The sequence below is a fragment of the Protopterus annectens genome, chromosome 5.part0 (genome assembly GCF_019279795.1).
Source record: "Protopterus annectens isolate FY-2018-M chromosome 5.part0, PAN1.0, whole genome shotgun sequence".
Taxonomy (NCBI): Eukaryota; Metazoa; Chordata; order Ceratodontiformes; family Protopteridae; genus Protopterus; species Protopterus annectens.
Window position 1 is genome coordinate 248,376,950 of NC_056735.1, and position 23,104 is coordinate 248,400,053.

A 23,104-nucleotide genomic window follows, 5' to 3' on the forward strand; every position below is an offset into this window, starting at 1 on the left:
TCCTGTTCATTCAAGGCTACAACGCCTTTCACACTTTCCGAGCTCAAAATGAACATGAAAGAACTAAAGGTGGAGGTGTATACATCTTCATTAAAACAAATGCATCTCAAGACAGGTCAAACAGTATGACTCCCTAGAGCCACTCCATCTCTAACTAAGTGTAGGTAACCCCCCCTCCATATCATTGTTAGTTATAGGTCCCCCACCATGAACCATGAGAACAACTCAGCCTACCCGGACCTACTTGAGTCACTTACTATACAGCCAAACAACTTGGTCATGGGTGATTTCATACAAAGCTAAGGATGTTATAACTCCCTCATAATCATCCTTCATCAGCCCACTAATAGAGTATAATGCTCCCTTCTGTATGCACCTCACCAGACTGCAGTAGCTGGAAAGACCTCAGAGGTTTCTCACCAAGAAAATTCAGGGCTTTCAACATATCACCTACATGGACAGACTGAAGGCTCTGTCACTGTACTCTGTATCTTATAGGTTGCTGAGAGGCAACTTGTGCCTGGCCTACAGAACAGTCTTGGACCCTGCCCTAACAGAAATACTGCACATCTGCAAGTCAAATGGGACAAGATTCACTTGCTCTAGTGATCTTAACGTAACCTGAGACATTAACAGGACATGCCTGAGGGACAGATATGTCTCCCAGAGATTGCCACTCCTCTGGAACAAGCTCCCAATTCACATAAAACTGAGCTCCTCAATGATCCTATAAGTGTAACCTAGACAACTGGATGGAAGAGCGTAAATTTACCCTGGGGTGTCACTTATGTCCCTCTTGGATAAGGGCAGTCGGTGCTGATCATAGACTCATGCTGCAAATATAGACCATACAATTGGTCAATAAGGGAACAAGGGTATAATATGGCTAGGCTTATAAAGGCCCCAGGGCCCATAGCCTAGTAACATCCTATGACCCTATTTATAAGTACTCCATGGCAGAATAACAGGCACTAAATCCATTCCAGGATTTACTATGAGCTCATAATCCATTCCAGATTTTTGCACATCTGCAACTGGAGCAGAGATGGCCCAATGACTTCAGGAAATGGAAATCCTTCCAGTGTATATAAACAGGGAGTGAAAGGACCAGCATTCTCCCTATATGCCCCAATGGTTACTTTTATAGAAGGCTCAGTAAGGCAAAAACAACAAGATAGTGACCAATGACTTTCAGGAAATGAACTCTCTTCCAGGTTGCACCAACAAGGACCCAAGATAGTTCAGGCACAGAAAGGTGCTAAAAGAATTAACAATACACCTATGGACTTAAATTTATTTTTATTTGATTTTTATTTAACATTTGTTGACCAGGAAAGTCTGATTAGGACAGAGCCTATTTTCAGCAGAGGCCCGAGGAGAAACGCTCCAGATACATGTCTTTAGAATGCTGGTAATTTTGTGGCTAGTGGTAGTAAACATGATTTTATTAATAGGTGGCTGAACCAATATTTTTCGTGTTGTTTTATTGATAATCACACTTTACATTCTGGCATGAACGATCATTAATATGGGGGTGTGAACAATAATTTTCTGACTTTGAAGAAATTAATTTGCTGAAATCAAAACTTTATAAACTGAGAAGTTTGTAAATTGAGGTTTCGTACCTGCAAGAATGTATTTGTAGAAACATAGTACTGCAAGGGCTACTAATACACAGCTTCACTAATGGGATTACAAAAGATTGTATATTCATACTTACAAGTTACTGAAGAAAAGAGATCCCCCAGAATAATTTGTTCAAACTGGAACCTTCTACCAGACAGTATTTGCAAAATGAGAGATTATAAACAAATCCTGATTTTAGGTAATCTTCAAGAGCTCTGGAGATGTGATGGACTCCCTTTTTCCTACCTTTATTATATAGTTTGCTTATACACTCTCCCTGACACTGAATTCCCTGGTAGAAAGCCAGCCCAGTTATTTAAAGAGCCTCCGCTCCCCCACCTCCCAGATGGTATAGGAACTGCTTCTCAAGATACTCTAGCTCCTGCATCCCCTGTTTCTGGCACCTAGGTAGCTAAGTGATTGGATTGCTTCACCCACCACAAACAATTACCCCAACCCAAAATACAGGCTAAATTCCTGTTGGCCCTCAGCTAAAGGAACAGCAAACATTTTTTTCTAACATTTACTTACCTTAAGATTGGAGTAGCCAGATCTCTGCATGTGCATAAGGAGATCTAGCAGGTGCAGAAATGAGGTAAACACAGACTGGGAAATGCTAACCACAGTCTTTGGTTGTCAGAGACGTCTTGATTATTTTTTATATGGGAACCTTCCTAAAGTGATGAGAGCTTACAAGCCTTTGCAAAGCATCTTCATAAAATCTATCTGTAAAGCCCTTGCAGAATTGCAAAGAATAATACTACTGGTTCAGATATGATGCTGAAGTACAATAAAATGATTGATTGATTTATTGCTTGATTGCTTGATGTATGTTGCTGGCTTGCTTCAAGGAGCTTATATAAATGAGGGCAAGAAAGATTTGCAGAAGGATTTTGAAGTCCTCTACCTTGCAACACTACCCAGTCATGCATGAGAAAACTGACAGTAATGAGAAAAGTTATAAACATTTATTTAACCGGGAAAGTCCAACTTGTAACAAAGCAAATTTTCAGCAGAGGCTCAGGGAGAAACACTCCAGATAGATGTCTTTGTAACAGGGGAGAAAACCAGAGCACCCAAAGGAAACCCACATGAACACAGGGAGAACATACAGACTCCACCTAGAAGGCACCCCAGTCGAGAATCAAACTGGAGAACCTCTTGCTGTGAGGTGGCAATGCTATCACTGTATAATAATAATAATAATAATAATAAAATACAGACATTGAGAAATGCAGTTGAAGAGAAGCTATATGTTAGGATGGCAATCAGTGAGTGCTAAGCATCTGTACTCACTAATTCAGCAATATTACACCTTAAAAGAGTAAACTGTCTAGTTCTCAAGACCTGCTATTCATTTTAAGGCTGATAAAATCATAATTCCATCATTACCATGAAACTAAATGCTTCAGAAAAATCCACAAATCTCACCTGGGACTATCTAAGTGGAACAAAATAGCCTGAGGTATAATGTGCTAACCTAGAACAATTCATGGTACTTGTATATTAACGCAACCAGGTTGGCGTACTTTGCTGATGGAATTGGTAGTTCAAATAAAACAAAGATAGGTGCTTCTAGTTGTTTCAGAAAGTATCACAGTACGCAGTAATGGCATATGAAAATAACTGTATCTGTTGTGTAAAACTATTATAACAAAATTGTATGAGTCTACTACTGCTAGGAGGTAGTTTTCTACAAGTGTGTGTCTCTGATAAATCAAAGCTACTGCTAGTTGGTACTTTGCTACAAGTGTGTGTCTGTGATAAATCCTTTTGCATGATTTTTTTTCACTTTAAATAATTCAGTTTACAAGTAAATACCATAGGCAGTTGTGTATTGTTAAAGTAAACTAAGGCTGTTTAGATTATTTACTGTTATATTGCAAGAAACATAGTGTCCCTGAACCTTTGTAATGTTTTTGTTGTTTGCTTGTTGCTTAAAAGGTGAAGTGACAAACACATTAGCATTTCAATGCATGCCTCGTGACACTATCTTGTATACAAATTAGTGTGCAGAGACAGACATTGAATATCAGCATGTTGGGAATAACAATAATTTTCAGTGAGAGGTTAAGTGTTTAAGAGCGATGTAGTAGAAACAGCCTAGCAATTCCATTGGCAAAGTATGCTAACTTGGTTGTGTTAACACATAAGCATGCAATTCATTCGGAGCAAGCATAGAAAGCAAAACTAGAAAGAGGAACTGAGACATGATGATTCTGATTTTATTTTGGTTAAAGGTTATGAGTTAAGTTGTTTCAGCACAATACTTCAAATTTTCTGTTATATCTTGACTATTACTCAAAATACCAAGAAGTTGTTTAGTTGGAAGATAGCAACTGCCGTAACAGTAAGAAAAATGCTTAATTCAGTGTTTGCAATACATGGAATGACTGAGCAACTGAAGCCATTTAATGGTCCATGATTTATCTGCCAGGAGTTCAGGAACCTTTCAAGAAGGTATGAATTTCAACACCTCATTTCAAGTTCACCACATCTGAAATCAAAAAAGCAAGTTGATCAGGATCTACAGATTATAAAAAATCTAATGAAGAAATATAACACAAAATCTTCTTCTACTTTCAGCTTTTCCCGGTTAGGGGTCACCACAGCAGATCATCTGTCCACTCATGATTGATAGTGGAGTTCTACGGTGTTGAGTTGCCAGCCCAGCACCCAACCTTCCACAGAAAGCACACACATGCACACACTTACACCTAGGGCCAATTTACAGTGTCCAATCCACGTGCTGCATGTCTTTGGGATGTGGGAGGAAACCAGAGCACCCAGAGGAAACCCACGCAACCACAGGGAGGACATGCAGACTCCAAACAGAAGGCACCCCAGCTGAGAATTGAACCAGAGAACCTCTTGTTATGAGGTGGCAATGCTAACCACTGCACCACCGTGGCCGCCCTACAAAATCTAATAGGCATTTATCTTTTATTCTGGACTACAGAAAGCAAACAGTAGGTTTCTCCCCTTAACAGTTACACCTCTGAATAAAGCTAACATAGGAATTATTGGCATCTTTTGTTAGCAGAGAGTGCAATGCAGCCTTCAGAAATTCTCAGCAAATGCAACTTAAGCAGAAGCAGTACTATGATAAACGTTCTACAAACTTATATTGTCTAAAAGAAGGGGCAAGAACCAGAGTGGCATCACATAACATGTTTGTCAATAAATATTGCATATGTCACTATAAGTCTGAGGTCCTCTATTCTGTCAGGAGAATATGTTCAGCTGTACAGGGAAAATTGCACACATGGTGAAACTGCCAAATGAAGACTGGCTACCAAGGAGTTAAATGGACAGAATTTATTCAGAGTCGTCAGACGTGTCTAAGATGGCATGCTACAATGATTTTCTAGCTACACTCAGACTGTTTAAAACTTGTTAACAAATTGTGGGCTACATCCACACATCCTGTGTCAACCACAATGTGACTTAACTGACATAATCTGTCAATTCTGAAACTGTAACTGGCTTCAAACATTTTTTTGACATGAGGAAAATTCCACCTACTAAACTGCTACAAAATTTTTTAAAAGTTTGCAAAAAGTTGCAAAAAAAAATCAAATAACTGCTTTCTTCCATGTTACAGTTTTGCAAAAAATATTATTATTGTATAAAATATTTAAATAATAGCTAAAACATCCTTTTTAACATGCAGTATGAAGCTACAACTAAATGTTTTTGTGTCATAATCCAAGAGAAAATGGAAAAAGATGAAAGTTTCTTCTGCGAAAAGCATTCACATTTATAGCTTTTTTCCAGATGCCAAGCACATGCAGCAGCTGGGGAGACCACAGACGTTCCTGACCAGGAAAATCCAGGGTCTCAAACACCTATCCTATACAGATAGGCTAAAAGTCCTATCCCTCTACTCAGTCTCATACAGACTGCTCAGAGGTGACCTATGCCTGGCATACAAGGCCATCTCAGACCCAGCCTTGATGGAGTTGCTGCATATCCGTAAGTCAAACTCCACTCACACAACCCACATGCAAGGTCTCAACCTGGTCTGTGACATTAATAGAACTTGTTGGCAGGATAGATTTGTGTCCCAATGACTCCTCCATATGTGGAATTGACTCCCTCTCCATATCCAGGAGAGTATCTATCTAGCCCTCTTTAAGAGGAACCTGGATGACTGGATAGGAAATAGAAAATACACCCCTGGGATCCCACCTGTGTCCCTGCTTAACAGGGGAAACAGGTGTTGACTTTGGGGGAGCATGGGCAAAATTATTGGCTAGGCTTATAAGAGCATCCAGGCCAATAGCCTAGTACTACCCTATGAACCTATGAAAGCATATAGAAGTTAAGAGACTAGTTCATTATTGCATAGTTCATTGTCGCAGGGATGGGTGAGGTGCTTTGAACCATAGAAATTATGATGGCACCATTAAAATAAACATAAAGAAATCATTTGTTGAAGAATGTAATAACATTACAATACTAAGCAGTAATACCAGACATTCAGCATTAAAAATACATATTATAATGCAGTACTTTTGATATAAAATTATTCTTTTAGAATATAATATATAAGATAACACATTTGCATTTGAACATTTACAGATTAAATAAGATTTTCTAGAACTCTCCTGTAACTATGACATTAAGACATTATTAAACACACAAGGTATGAAAACGTGTGTTTATATGCTCTAGTAGAAGTATTTTTTGTCCAAGTCTAAAGTATTAAAAATTAAATGAAAAATGTATACACATGCCTAGAAGGGAAATGTGGTTACCTTTGCTTTTTGTATCTTTGACAATAGTGAAATCCTGCTGCCAAAGAGCACAGAATATTTTTTCTGATATCACAATTGTGCTAGTTTAAATATCAGACAACAAAGTATAAAATTAAACACATTATAGTATTTAATGCACTGAGTGCTATATGCAAAACAGACATTCCTGCTAGAGTATTATCTGAATACATGCCAGTTACTCGGTCTTTAATCCATCAGCATTCATCCACAGAGACAGACCTTGGAAAGTGAATAATCAGATATTCACAGACTTTGTAATAATGGAAAGATTAGGAAATTTATAGTCAATTTTGTCAAATTAACTATAATCTCATAATTCCTCTGATGCTGTTGTGTGGGAAACCTACACAGCATGCTTGCTTTGAAAAATCAGACTTTCACATAATGGCAAAGGCATATTTTAAAATGGGTCTATGCACACTAACAAAGTAAAAGAAATAAATGAAGACAGAGAAATAATTCTGAGTAGGTGCAATGCATACTTTTTTGTATACATGCCAGAACGATGATTGGCTGTCCTTCAGTCTGCCAAGGGCTTTATTTGCAGACAGACATATTACTATTTTCAGTAGTATACTCAGGAATTGTATTTTATTGGACTCACGTAAAGGCACAACGCAGTCAGACTTCAGAACGACCTCTTCATGCAATAAAGGTTCTGATTCACATGTAGTTGCAATGTGTCTGTTTCCTTTCATGATATTTTTTTTTTCTTTTTCAGTGCGTGTTGAATAGTTCTATACATCTATGGTACCATGTTTTCTTAAAATAAGAATGGTTCATTTTGCTCTTCTTCACCTAAGTTCTTCTAGCCAGCATGATTTCTTACATTGTAGTACAATACTGAAAATGACAGTTTGTATCACTCTTTCACATCATTTTTTAAAATTACACAGCCTCGATAAAACAGTCCTCATCCATTGGATATTTATAACTATCTCTGCAGTACAATAATTATTTCAGGTGTAAAAACTGGACATATAGGTCAAAGGCAAGCTATCTTTTCTACTGCTCATTCAGTGCAAACTGTTGTAAGCTGAACTTGCCAAGCACAACTTATCAAAGTTAAACTCTCAAATCACAGTGTCCCATAGGAAATCACAGCTATATGCCAACAATTACTTTATTTTGGTCATTTCTCCAATCTTCATGTCTTGTGTTTGTGTGACTGTGGAGTTGGTACATACAAATTCAGGGAGAATGGGGGGTATGGGGGGGCTTGACCCTCTGCAAAAAATGCTTACATTTAATTTTTTCTTCAGGCTGATTGCCTGACTACATGTGCTTGATAAGCTAGTTGCATATATAAATAGATATATCTATAGGAAGAGAGAGAGAGTTAATGAGGGAAATACAACCCCCAAAGTCTCATAGTGAATGGGTGCTTGTTTCTCTGCAACTACACTTTAGAAGTGTCATAGTGAGTTTTGCAACATGCTATTTAAATATAATAAAAGTTTGTTTTTCATAGATTAGATTTTGTATTTGTGATTAGGATCCAGGGAAGAGCCCCCCCCCCCCCCACCAGACTAGCCTTTGTAATTGTTACTCCTTAATAATTACATTGTCTGCCATCCACAGGGATGGTAATATACAGTATGATAAATCTATTATTGTTTTTTGGGATACTAAGATTAAAAAATGATCATAAAGTTGGAACAATCTTGTATCAAAAAATGTATTTAAATAAGCAATTTGTTGATGTACAATAGTACACACATCCCACATACATTCGGAAACATAATGAAAGGTCCATATTTCTGAAGAGCTGGAAATGCCTCACATGTGGAAGAATGTATGGTAACCTTCGATGATCTCAACCACTGCTTTAAGCAAGGTAGTATTCATAAAGAAATTAAATGCAATAAGGGGGCAGGTGGTCACGACTTGTGCTTCAGGCTTGTTAAACCTTATATTCAAACTAGTTGGCAGTCTGGAGTGATAAGTAGAAGGTGTAGAGATAATGATGACAACTTTTAATTTGTGTTTACTTACAAACTCTTACACAAGAACTATAGAAGAAATTGATATGCAAATCTCGAAGGAGGTGCTATTAAACAGAAGGGTGGAAAAAAGATGACATACGTAGTGGACACATTCATGCATTTTTGTTATACAAGAGGACCAAACACAGCAGAGCATTTTTTCTGATGAGCTGGTGGCAAGAAAGAATGGAATAGAAGGACAAACAAATGCTAAAACTATTCTACCTGGAAAATGAGTGTACAGGTGCAAGAAAACTTTAGGACACATAAGCATAAGCCAACTTGTTAACCTAAAAAAGCCAAACTGAAAGCTAAACCAAATTGCAAATATGGAGAAATCTTCAAAAACATTTACCAGTTTGTTACCACCCTGGAGCAGAGATTGGTGGACCTTTGAAAATGTGTACTGTCATCTTTTTGCGTCCATAAATTGTTAATCTTCCTACTGACATCTTGTTTCGCAGCCACGAATCAGTAATTTTCCTACTGCCATCTTTTTGCAGCCATAAATTGTTAATCTTCCTACTGCCATCTTGTTTTGTAGCCGTGAATTGGTAATCTCCCTTCTCACCAGATCATTGGATTGATTAATGACTTTAAGATGACAAAGGGACACCTGTACTAATTTTTCTATCCAGGTGGGCATGTGCAGGATATTAACACATATATGACAGTCTGCACAGGCATATACAAGAGGGTGATGAGAGGAACTGTGGATAGACACACATCCCGTAGACTGGTCTCAACAGACTCAGTACTATCTCCAGCCAGACCAAGGATTCAACACCTAGCATTAGGCATAACATCCTGAAACATACACTCTGATATAGAAGCACACACTGGCAATCCCATATATGTATCTCCTATACTGCAGATAACCCACAAACAGCTTATATAGCTGGAGCAGTACAACTTTAACACAATATCTCATCCTGTTTTTCCTACAAGTTTGCCATTCAGCTTTTTGGATGGCTATGTTTATGCAGTCCAAATCTCTGGCACTCCACAGCAGCCCACACATAAAATGGCTATAATTGTTTTAAATGAGAGTGTCTTTACAAAAAGTCTAATCATGGGTATTTAATTAATACATTTTGTTTTCTCCAAACAGATTGGTGTGATATAACAGGTAATATATTTTATCGCTCAAAGTTAATGCTTTGCTTAGCACACCCCCTTCTGACGTCAGACCACACCTGAATCTTTCCTGTGTAGCGGAAATGCCGTCTGTAAACCTATGGAATGTTTTAAATGATTTTAACCTTGGAAATAATACTCAGCGACCTTCTGGTAGCAATTTTTCTGCTGTTACACACGGAGCTGACTATTCTAATTCCTTCATACCTTGTAGCCAACATATTTCCCAACCAGCAGTAGCTTCCTTAGTGGCAGCTTCAGTTCCAACCTTACAGGACTGGCTTTCAGAAATGATCACATTTGGGGAAACTGAAGGACCTAGGACAAATAATGGTAATAATTATTTACCATCATTATTTGAGCAATTTGACTATAAACTGTCTAAAATAAAATGGCTTCAACTTGATAATGCGTATTTGATAGAGTGTATAAAAGAAAATAGTGTGCCAAAAGGTTTAAGAATGTGGCATTACCCGAGTGGCTTGCAGTTTGAATCTGTCTTGTTTAAAGAACTTGTTGCTTTGTTTGATCAACACGGAGTTGAATATATGCATTTAATTATAAAGCATAATGATTTATTAATTAATGAATTGATTGCTTCTGTCACGGAAATAGATAAAACTATTTGTGGACATTTGCACTATAATTTTAAATATGAGCATTTGCGTATATTTAAGAGTGTGGCTCAGCTTGCTAATTCCATAAAATCTAGAAAGGTGAAAAAATTAATGAGGGATAAAAATGAGTATGGAAAAGCACTAGCATACCCTAGGCCACCACCTTCTCAGGAATGGTGCAATAAATGTAACAATTCAAACGTGAATTCTGTAAACACCAGTAACTTAAATAATCCAAGTAACCCTACATCAAGTAACTCTGGGCAGCCTTTTTTAGACCCAGAGGAGTTTCCACCACTGAGATGCTCAGAGCGTCTGAGGAACAAAGGCCAACCAGTGAACAACAATTGGGAGATGGCTCTTGTGAACACACATACACATTGGAACAGGGGAGGGAAGAGGTTTTACACACAGACATGGAACAACAGGAATTAACTGTGTCCATGTCTGAAACTTGGAGTATACCATATGATAGTCCCTCTGATCTGACACTAGACCATACCCTATCATGTTGTAACAAACACACTGGGTGACTTTAATGTTTATAATTTTTCCAGTATTGATATTAATACAGAACATTGTGACTTGTTTGCAAAAGATTTCACCTTTGTACCTCCACAATCTATGGATATCTCTAATGCACTAATGGATCTGAGACTGTACACTTAAATTAAATTTAAAAATTATTTTTCTGAATCTTTTTTTAACCCTTTGGCTATCTCTAGTACCTACAACCCTCCACTTCACCCCACTATCCAATTATTCAAAAGTATTTGTGAACTGGATATACGTAATTCTAATTTTAGAAGTAGTAGCCCTAATGTAAGTGTTTTAAGTGAGACTAAAGTTAATGATAAAATTAAGAATTTTTTACACAGGATAGAATTATGGAACCAGACAAAGGGGGTGGGGTGGTTTTAATGAATTGTGAGGACTATAACAAGAAAATATTATTTATTCTACAGGGAAAAGCATATATGAAATCCTCTCTAAACTAATTAAATGTTTCATATAATAGAATAAGAAACAAACTCTAAGATCTTTTTATTGAAGGCTCTATATCTATAGATGTCCTTTAATTATTTATCTGTCCCCTATCCTAGGTTATCTGTTATGTTTGGACTACGAAAGTTGCATAAGAATTTAATACAACCACCCATGCGCCCGATAGTATATAACAAGATATAACAAGAACATGTTATTTATTCTAGAGGGAAAAGCATATATGAAATCCTCTCTAAACGAATTAAATGTTCCATATGATAGAATAAGAAATGAACTCCAAGTTCTTTTTATCGAAGGATCTATATCTATAGATGTCCTTTAATTATTTATCTGTTCCCTATCCTAGGTTATCTGTTATGTTTGGACTACGAAAGTTGCATAAGAATTTAATATAACCACCCATGTGCCTGATAGTACACTCAAAGGGTTCTATTACCCAGTCTTTGGCTAAATACTTAGATAACACGTTAAAAGACTTTGTGTACATTGAAACATGTCTGTAAAGACTCATGGAGTTTCTTAGAAGCAATAGATAAGATACCTTTTAAAGACACATACATTTTTATAATTATTGATATTAAGGACTTATATTCTGTTATACCCCATGTTATAAGGTTAGAATGGTTTTCAGAGTTCCTTTATGAAAAAGGTATTGCACGTTTTGATGTTTTGGTCTCCACATAACTCATGGAGATGGTTCTTAAAAACAATTTTATATTATTTAGTCAAGAAATATACTTACAACAAGATGTTGTAGCCATGGACTCTGCATGTGGTTGTCTTTATGCCACTATTGTGGTTATGCAATGGGAGAAAAAATTCTTATTTTCTTCTTGTTACTTCAAACATATAAAATTTTATACTAGGTTTTTGGATCACGTGTTTTTTTTATTTTATGGGATGGACCTAATGAAGTTATTAATGACTTTGTAACTTACATCGAATCTACCACCAATTTTGTGAGGTTTACACACACCAGTGACCCCAACATGATTTCTTTTTTAGACATTCTCTTGTTAAAGGACTATTTCAATGAAAAGTTTGTATCAAAAATCTTTAGAAAGAACACATACTCTAATTCTTTGTTGCATATTTCCAGCACCCTCCTTGTGAAACAAAAGAAGGCCATTGTAAAAGGTCAATTTGTGCGTGTGGCACATATGGTTTCTGTTATGGACGAATTTTTGAATGAATGTGACAATTTAAAACACATGTTCTTGAAAAGAGGTTATCCTTTCAAATTTATTACTGAAATCATGATTGAGGTAGCTAATAAGACAGAGAGAGGTTTTTATCGTCCCCTATTATCTGGTGATGTATAAGATAATGTTTTTATCCATGAATAATACTGATACTAACATCATTGAAGAAAGTAAGGATTTTAAAACTTCTTTTATCACTGTTTTTATGCAAGATAGTTTTATATTGAAGGATAATTTAGTTAAAAATTGGTCCATCCTTAGACACAAGAAAAACATTAGATCCTTGATGGCTTATAACCTACTATAGTTTACAGAAAAGGAAAAAAATTGAAAAATATTTTTGAAACTAAAAATGTCCATCTTAATCGTAAAGTTGGTCATATGAATAAATGTGGAAGATGTGACTATTACAAACATATAAAAGAGGGTAGCTCATTTTGTGTTAACAATATGGAAATTAGGATTCATCAGAAATATAATTGTTGCTTCGAGAAGGTTATATATTGTGCTATGTGTGCTGTCTAGTCTTGTTACTACATTGGTAAAACTGACCATAAGCTAAGGAACTGCATATATGAACACTTATATGACATTAAAAACAAAAAAGACACCAACGCCCTAAGTAAAGACATTATGGAGAACATTAATCACAAATTTCAATTTTTTATTGTAAACAATATCAACATGAACATAAGAGGAGGGGCTTGGACATTAATGTTAGAAAAAAGGAGAGCTATACTGACAGTTAAAACTAAATGCAGACAACTGGCCAGGTTTGAATGCAAACATCTCCATTAGCCCCTTACTGAAATTAAAGGCAATGGAGAGGTAATAAAAAGCCCTTCCCTAGTTTTTATAGAACAGTACGAGAATTTTTAACATATTTACACTCTTTTAATTAACATATTTATTATTCTTACTACATATACATGTTTTATATATTTTTTATATTTCATATATATGCAATTACATTTTAGGTATTAAAATGGGGGGTCTTTGTACTATTTATTTGCTATTTATTTGTCAAATTTTTATTTATATACAGATACATATTTATTAATTCACTGTTTACATTCAATATGCATTGATTGTTATTCAACTAATTGTGTTAATTAATGTTGTCACTTCCTGTTGATTGGATTTAAAAGGAAGTATGTATTTTTAATGTGTTATCTGATGAAGTCTTGATATTCTAGATGAAAGCGTTTATCTCTTGTGGACTTTATTATTTATTATCTATCACCTGTTGGACTAAATAAAGTGTATACTGCTTTACATCATTTGAGGTTGGTTTGTAATGTAAACAAACATGAGTGGGACCAATCAAGCTGCTTCATTTGGACTTTTTGTTTCCTAATATATTAGGAATGACTTAATAAAAAATACACATAGAAATCATGCATTACAAACACTTGTTAGTTACTTGATACAGAAGTGTAATGTTAGTTTACTGATGTACTTATTTATTTTAAGGAACACTAAGACATCTGCTTGATGTTGGCATGCTTATTATGTAGTATACATTTCAATCTCCTATTTTCTTCTCTGTTTATGATGTCAGTAATTACAGTAAACAGTGACAAATGTTTATCAGTATGCCCAGATACATACTATCATCTCATATTGCTTCACACTCTGAGCTCATGAGATCAAATACTGAACAGTAGACAGGCATGCTTTAAAATGACATCATATCTTGGAACATAACTAGTTTAACTCATTAACACTACTGACTATATGGCTAATTACCATTACTAATTTATTTGGGCTGAGCCTGAAACTGGTCAGTATTGATCACTGCACTACCCCGGTAAACAAATATAAATAAAACCAAATAAATATATTGAAATAAATTATGAGCTAAGTACAGCATTGCAAATTGTAAATAAAAGAAAAAGTGTTAAAAGCACTTACAATGAGAAGATAAAGCCATCATTTGTTGCAGCTTCTCAGTTAAATACAGTTTAAAAAGTCATCTTAATTGTTCTGACTCAGTGCTGGACACACATTTCTGGACTGCTAGCTATACATTCAGTGCTCTTGGCACCATGCAGTCACTGGACTTCAGAGTGTTGTGCACACAGGTGTATTAGTGGTCCTATCACCTCCACAGTCAGCATATATGGAGAGGCTGTTATTTATTATTTTCAGATGCCAGCTGTACGTAAAGGTGAGTAAAGACTTGAACCTCTCACTGACTACCCTTGTCCTGGTCATAGCAGGGTGGATGGAAGCTATTTCCTACAACCTTGGATCATGTAGCCTTCTTTTCTAAACATCAGTAAGTCATGGAGGTGTCTACTGGGATATGCTATAGCTGGTAACAGTACTCTAACCATGTCATGACATTAGACCTTGTGAAAGGTAGAGTGGCAGACCATGGGAGCAATAATCTATTGTTCTGTGAATGTCCCTAGTCACCTGTAATCCATAACACAAGAGAAAATCTGAAACTGAGTAGTGAAGTAGACAGAACCCTCCAATCATGTCATGCACATTCCTAGCTTACTACTTTTAATTTAGTGTATACTGCCATATTTTCTATTTTCTTATGTTTTTATATAGAGTAAAAAGAAATGCTTTATACATATGTAAGGTGATTGTGTATGTTATTTTAAATTCCAGTCATTGGAGATAGTGCCAAAGTGTAGACTACATACAGTTGTATAAACCAACCACTTTGGTCACCTACTGTGGTGAGCAGTATCCTCATAACAGGAGAACACGGCTCACAGACTGAGTGCCATGGCACTGCTAACCACTCAACTGTGTAAAATATGGCTCTAGGTGATTCTGTCATGTTGACTAATGTCGCCAAATGGGCATGGGTATTTGTGGGTGATAAGTGGGGTTGAGGACCCAGCTACTCCAACCTATGACAGGGACTCATGCTAATAGTAGGGGGGGAGTATGTGCCCCTATTGGCCATTGTGTTCACTCCAAAAAGCACAAACTCTCTAAGTCAATAAGCTACTGGCTTGCCTGTGTCCATTTGCCCATCTTGGGTTACCTTGAATAACTGTGTTGGTCAAAAGCTGGAGGTAAAACCAATCAACCTGCCAAACATGAACAAAGAATTGCTACACTCAATGTAGGTTCACTGAAAGGATGCAACTTGGAAGTGGATGACATGATGGTAAGGAGGAGGCTGGATATCCTATTTATCCAGGGGACAAGATGTAAGAGCAGTATAGCAAAGCCACTTGGCTTGGGATTCACAGTCTACTACTCAGGAAGAGGACAGGCTAGAAATTGTGTGGGAACTGCTGTGAGAGAGATGCTTCAAAAGACAGTGAGGGATATTATCAGAATTAGTGACAGACTGATGGCAATCAGACTCCAGCCTAATGACAGGGCATTATTCATAATCTCAGCCTATGCCCACAGCAAGGTTGTGATAGTGAGGAAAAGAGTGCATTCTGACAGCAGTTGCAAGACCTACTAGATAAATCAGGACAATATGACTTGGTGTGAGAATGGGTAACCTTAATGCACATACTGGGAAAGACAGAACAGGATATGAGGATTGACTGGGTCTGCATGGGTTGGGCAAAAGGAATAAAGAAGGAGAGGCCATTCTAGACTTCTCTCTGGCAAATGGCTTGATAGTAGTCAACACATGGGTCAGAAAGAGAGACAGTCACAAGATCACATACAAGAGTGACCAACATGCAACTCAGGTAGATTTCGCCCTAGTTAACAAAGGCACTGGAGTGGAATAAGAGTTTACAAAGTCATTGCTAATAAAAACAGTTGTCTCACAGCACAAACTACTGGTTGCTACAATTAGCTGCAAGCAGTGGTCAAAGAAGGTTCTAAGGTCAACAGATATGAGGCTGAAGACCTGGAAGATGACTGAAGAGAAAGCACAACAGTTCAAGGAATTATGCTGGGCGTTAGCACCTGATGAAGAAGAGGAAGAATGGCAGTGCCTCAAAACAGCATGCGTGAGGAATACAGAACAGATATGCGGTTGAGCCACTTTTGTAAATAAGGTGCGTAAGGAAAGCTGGTGGTGGAATGCAGCAGTCCAGGAAGTCATCAAAAGAAAAAAGTGCAGGAAAAAGTAAGAGATAGAAAGGATGGGCAGGGCTTTGAAGGAATACTGGTTGGCTAGCAAAGATGGCACAAGAGCAGTTGCAATAGCTAAGAAAAATGTATTAGGGGCATTCTACAAACTTCTGGAAAGTAAGTCCCCAGACTAATGATCTTGTTGAGAGGTTAAACTCTTATACTCAAGACAATGTACGGGCATTTTCAGACCTGTTTAAGAGGGAGTGGGACAAATATTTGCCCTATCTGTTGTTTACTGACAGAGAGGTGCCCCAGGAATCCACAGGTTTTTCACTCTTTTGAGTTGTTGTATGGCCATAGGGTGAGGAGACCTCTAGATTTTATTCAAGATGAGTGAGAGGGTGAGTGTGAATCCCACAAGGAGTCTGTTGTGGCATATGACCTAAACCTCAGGACAAGGTTCAGGGAACTCATGGGCTTGACCCCAAGAACCTGGCAGAGGCCTAACAGCAGAAAACGTCTTGTATGACAGGAATGTTCAAACTAGAGAGTATGCTGTAGGGCAGCAGGTAACGGTTCTCATTCCTGTCAGACACAACAAGCTCCAGGCAGCTTGGGAGGGAGCCTACAATGTGGTATGGAAGTTCAGTGATGTTAACCACATGGTAGAACTGCTAGGAGGAAGCAGGGGCACAAATTGTACCATGTTAATATGACGAAACCTTGGCATGATAGGGAGGCCTTTATGCTGAGTATTTGCAGTGAATTGCAGGAAGAGTCTGAGGGGGATCTGGTGACAGATCTGCTCAGTGAGGCTCTGACTGACACCTCAGTGGAAGGGGTAGCAATGTCCCAGCAGTTATCCCCCTCCCAGGTTCAAGAAATCCAAGCAGTGTTACAGGAGTTTGGGGGCATGTTCACGGGGACCAGGGTGCACCCACCTGGTGTAGCACCATGTGGATTCAGGACCCCAAAGGCCTATTAAGCAGGCCCCTTATAGGGTGCCTGACAGCGTCAAACAGACTCTGAGGGAGGAGATACAGGAAATGTTGGAACTAGGGGTAACTCAGGAATCTAGCAGTTCCTGGGCCACCCCAGTGGTGCTGGTACCAAAGAAGGATGGCAGCACCAGGTTCTGTGTAGACTACAGGAAATTAAACAGTCACACAGAGTCAGATGCTTACCCCATGCCTAGGACAGATAAAGCCCTAGAGAAGCTGGGTGTGGCTAAGTATCTTACAACTATTGATCTTACCAAGGGTTACTGGCAAGTGCCCTTGACTCCCTGTGCTAGAGAGAGGGCAGATTTTGTGACTACTTTTGGCTTGTATGAGTTCAGAAAGATTCCCTTTGGGATGAAAAATGCCCCAGCAACTTTCCAGAGGCTGGTAGATCATATCCTACCAGGAACAGAAGATTTTGCCCTTGCTTACCTAGATGATATTGTCATCTATAGCCATTCCTGGCAAGAGCACGTTCAGCATCCCAGGGAGGTGCTGGGCAGACTACACAGGGCAGGGATGACCATTAAGCCCAGCTTTACTTTACAAGTGAATGTAGGTGCTTCATTCATGGTGAACATGTTCCTATACTTTTACAATTATAAGATACTTTGTACTTTACAAGTATTGTCAAAACAGCTAAATATAGTGTCCTAGTGCTCACTAAGCCAGGGGCAACAGCTGCATATCACCCTCACAAAGTCCCCCCGCCCCCTTATTCTTTCAGACTAACAGACTTCCCTCCAGTGACTGCCTTCAATACTTCTTGTAATTTGGTGACCATGTTCCTCAGAAGCATATTTAGACCCAGGGCTTATAATTCCCTAACAAAAGGATACCTTCGACCCTCTATCTTACTAACAAGCTTTTCCCTTGGACTTTTACAGACTAGTGCATGAAATTCTTATTTGACTTTCAAAAGCTAGTGCAAGTACTTTTTTAATTTGTCTTTATTGTAAAGCCATCCTATACTATTTTTCCTCTATTCCTGACTTACCTAGTTAGTGTCTACACTGATACTGATAGACTATCATGCTGGCTCATTTCTGTTACCACTTTGCCAGCTCCAGGTGCTGACTACCTCTATAGCTGTTGCTTCTGGCTGCACTTCTTGCTGTATATCCCCGCCCTCATTTTGCTTCAGGCTGCAATTAAAGGATATACCTGGTAACAAAGATTTCCCCAAGTGCTAGCCCCTCCCCATCCTTCCCAGTGTCCTCTGTTACTGTAGTAAAGGTAACAAAAGCTACAGACACCTTTTTGGAATCCCCTTCTGCAGCTGGATGTTCCCCTTGGAGACTGTGTGTCATATAATTCGATTTAAGCCTATAGTTTAAGGGCCTACATAAGCCTAGCCAACAAGTTTCCCTGGCTTACGCCACCCAAGAAAGTTATTTTCCTGTGCCACTGTCGAGCAGAGACACAGAAGTGATCCCTGGGGTGTATTTCCTATTTCCCATCCACTCATCAAGATTTTTTATATTGGTACTCTGTATAATACTGTGTTTTTAGTCACCATTGCAGTCGACAGTGACTGATCTTAGTATTTCCATGATATATAGCTGAATGTAGTCAATCATTAGCATTTTATTCTGTCCATGCAGTAGTAATGACATAGCTGGGATATCTGGGCTTGCATATGAGCTGCATTAACACATGCTCGTTTTCAGCTACATGGTTACAGTTCTTACTGCTTGCATTGAATGTTTTATCCTGTCTAGAAAGGAAGGCTCTCAAACTGTTTCAGTGAGGTCCTTAACATCATTATCCTTATGTTAGTGTAATCCCTGTGCCTTACTGTTATTGTATACCTGTTTTTGCTGGGATTTTGTTACATCTGTTTCTTTTTATGCAAATTAGACAATTGTGCTTATTTTACTTTGTTTTAAATCTCATCACGGTCATCTTCACCCACCCTGAGCCTAACCTGTTTCCATTTTGTCTTTCCCTTTAGAAAAAACAGTGACCTCATACATTTGGCGCCCCTCCAAAACTGAAAGTGCTCTCCTGGACAGCCTTCCAGTGGATTGTGTTGCAACAGTTTTTATTATAACATTGTCATGACGCTACTTTACTTTACAAGTACATGTAGGTGCCTCTTTCATGGTGAAAGTGCTCCTAAACTTTTACACTTATAAGATACTTTGTACTTAACAAGTATTGACAAAATAGCTGAATATAGTGTCCTAGCCGTCACTAAGCCAGGGGCAACAGCTGCATATGACTCTCTCATTCTTTCAGAATAACAGACTTCCTTCCAATGACTGCCTTCAATACCTCTTGCAATTTGGTGACCCTTTTCCTCAGAAGTGTATCTGGACCCAGGGCTTATAATTCCCTAACCAAAGGATACCTTCAACCCTCTATCTTACTACTAGGCTTTTCCCTTGGACTTTCACAGACTAGTGCATGGAATTCTTATTTGACTTTCAAATGCTAGGGCAAGTACTTTCTTTAATTCGCCTTCATTGTAAAGCCATCCTATACTATTTTTCCTCTATTCCTGACTTACCTGGTTAGTGTCTACACTGATAGTTTTTTATTCTGTCACTTTGCTAGCTCCAGGTGTTTCCCACTCTGCTCCCCACACCCTAACGCTATTCTCACCCACCCCAGGATCACTTTCCTTTATTCCTTGACCTGCTCCTCACCTTCTCCCTATCCTTCAATCAGCACTCCATCTACAATTTTCAATCTCACTTCATCCATTATCTCATAAAGTCTCTTTTCTGACTCTTCTATATAAGATTTTCTTTACTCTCTGTGTGTCAAATGCCCCAGTTAGGTATAAATGGTGGTTAGTGTTACTTAGGATCAAACAAAAGCCTGAATCCTCTACCCATACCACCACTTGTCATTCCAGGAGTTCAGTCCATAGCTCTCTACAGTCCAGATTTTCACAAAATATTTGGCTCATACTTTTGGGCTATTCCTCTTAAAATTTGTGTTTTTCTTGCAAATCAGTGAGAACCAAATTCACTAAATAATGATAGCTCTAAGTTTCAGTCTTCCTATCTTTCAGGAAACAGAAGGTAACACAAAATGCTTTATTTTTAGCAACTTTTGTAGATTATACAAGCAATATTTAAAATGTGTCCCTAGTTTTCAGCCTTTGCCCCCCCAAATAAAATTTGGCTTTTTCCAGATTTCTTGTGCTGCATAGTTGAGAGATTTCATTGATCGTCAAGTGGAATTTACAAGGAGCTGAGAGCTTCAGGGAAAGAGAAGTTTATGCCATATATGCTAAACTGTTTGCATTGTTAGTAGCACAGTGGGTAGTATACTTGCTTTTGATGCAGAAGGCTGTGGGTTTGACTACCACAGTATGCAAATGGATCGCTGATACTGTACTGTGTTTTACTTTAATGGGAGTGGATGCTGCAGTCCTATGAATGTCCTCCTTTGGAGGAGTTACCTAGTAACTATGAACCTGTTATCAGTATGCCATCCATTCCCATTACTAGCTCATCATTTTTTAATGTAGCATAGGCAATTTGTTCTTCAAGGGCAACAGGTACTTTATTTGTAGATGAAACAATGAGATATAAAGTTGTCTGTTAGCAGCAACCTCTTGATTAGTTACAGATCCCTTTGATGTGGAATTATTTAGATGACTTACTTCTGCAGAGATTTTGAATATTTACTGATATTGGTGGATTGTAATGATGGAAGTTTGAGTGACCTTTTATGGTTGAAATTTTCTGAAATGAGTAGTTTTGTCATTATTGGTTCATACAGTTTGTTTCACTGCTTACTAGAAAACTGTTCCAAACTACAAATTTAAAACATATTCTAACAAATGGTGCTGTATTATACAAGCAATATAATTTAATACAATCAGGAAGGTGAATCAAAGAACGTACACATGTATGCTTGCTCTCAGGATGCAGGAGATCAAAATAAGGGAAGAGACCAGTCACTAATGCTGTCGCCCAGGGTTTGGTGCTGAGACTTTCTTTTTGGTATATACATCTCAAAAGTAAAAAAAAATACCAAAGGGCTTTGACCAATTAAGTTTGAGATTACTGCAAGCTAGGAGCAGTTATTGAATCCCCAAATGACTTAACCATCATGCAGGAAGGTTTGTCCCAAACAATAACTAGTGCCAGAATCATGAATTGAAACTAAATTCCCAGAAATACATTATCATATCCTTTGGTAAGTCAACTACTCCAGAGAGCTGCCAAATTGACAATGCCCAGTTGTTTGGCATTTGACAGCTTGTGTGTACAGTGACCGAACTTTTGACCAACATATACCCAGAGTAATAAGAAAGTCTTTCTATATTGCACAGCTTATAAATAAATTGATTGTGACTAGATCTAGAGATGTTGTTGTTCCCCTTTACAAAGCCCTCATTAGGTCAATCATTTTGTATAATGCCCACTTTGGCATGTATCTGTCCAGACCCATGCAACGATTGGAATACCCACAATGATACCTTACTAAAAGGAGACAAGTCCTAAAAAGATAGGTCTTGCATGGACCACCTCAAAGATTTATCACTATACTCAGTATCCTACAGTGTGCTTAGAGGTGACATGTCTGGCATACAAGGCATCCTCTGACCTAAGACAGATGGACCTACTGAACATCAGGAAGTCAAATGGCATCAGAAATACTCAGTCCAGGTATCTAAACTAAATGTTGTGGAGAGATGGATATATATCCAGAACAGATTATCCATTCAAAGTAAAACAAAGCACATCCCTGTCCATATTCAAATGCAACTTGGATCTAAGGATTTGTAATAGAAAATGTACTCCAGGATTGCCCCTCGCATCACTAATGGATAGAGGCAGTTCCTAAATGCTGCATCCCTTACATGGGTCCCCTTAAATCGTCTATAGAGTAATCACATTTAGTCTCACTAGGGCTAATATACAAGTATCAGCCATGGGATGGAGAAGATTAATCAGGAAATGTTAATTCAAGCACTAAAATGGAAATTGGGTAAGCTTAAAATGTCCTCCAAGGGAAACTATGTCGTGGTAGTAAATAGCTTTGCCCTTTTTAGATCACTAAGTGCCCCAAACACCCTTGCCCCCCCCGCCCCCCAGACTTCAACAGCTTCCAGAACCTCTGCAGATAGCTATGAATTCAGCTTAGGGATTCAGAGGTTCAGTGGTAAAAAAGCCAGTTTATTGATGAGTATTTGATGAGATACAGTGTCGAATGTTTTTGACATATGTAGGAAGGTAGCAGAGACTAATTTTTTGTTTTTGAATTGATTTACGGGATTAGTAAAGCTAATTAGAGTTGTACTGGTGCTATGCCTTGGTTGAAAGCCATGTTGTGTATTAGATAATAGATTATTTGAGAGAAAGTGGTCCAACTTCTGCTTGTGTATATATTTTTTCTAAATTTTTGGCAAGTGGTAACAAATTGGCCATGGGTCTGTAGCTGGATACATCAGTAGAGGGGCTGCCTTTATGCAAGGGTATGACGTGAGATATTTTGCAGAGGAATGGTACGTACTGTTCAGAGATAGAACGGTTAATGAGAATACATATGGGGTAAGTGATGGAAGACACACACTCCTGCAAATAAAAAAAAAAACTCTCCTTACCAGCATGACTCTGGCTCTGGCAGCACCAGTGGAACAGCAGCAGCATAATTCCTGTAACACAGAGAAATACGAGAACGAGAACAGAGCGTGTGAATCCATGTTAGCATGAAAATTCCACTTCATTAATTTTACCCAAAGATCTTGCAGCTGTAAAAGTGGGGGGGGGG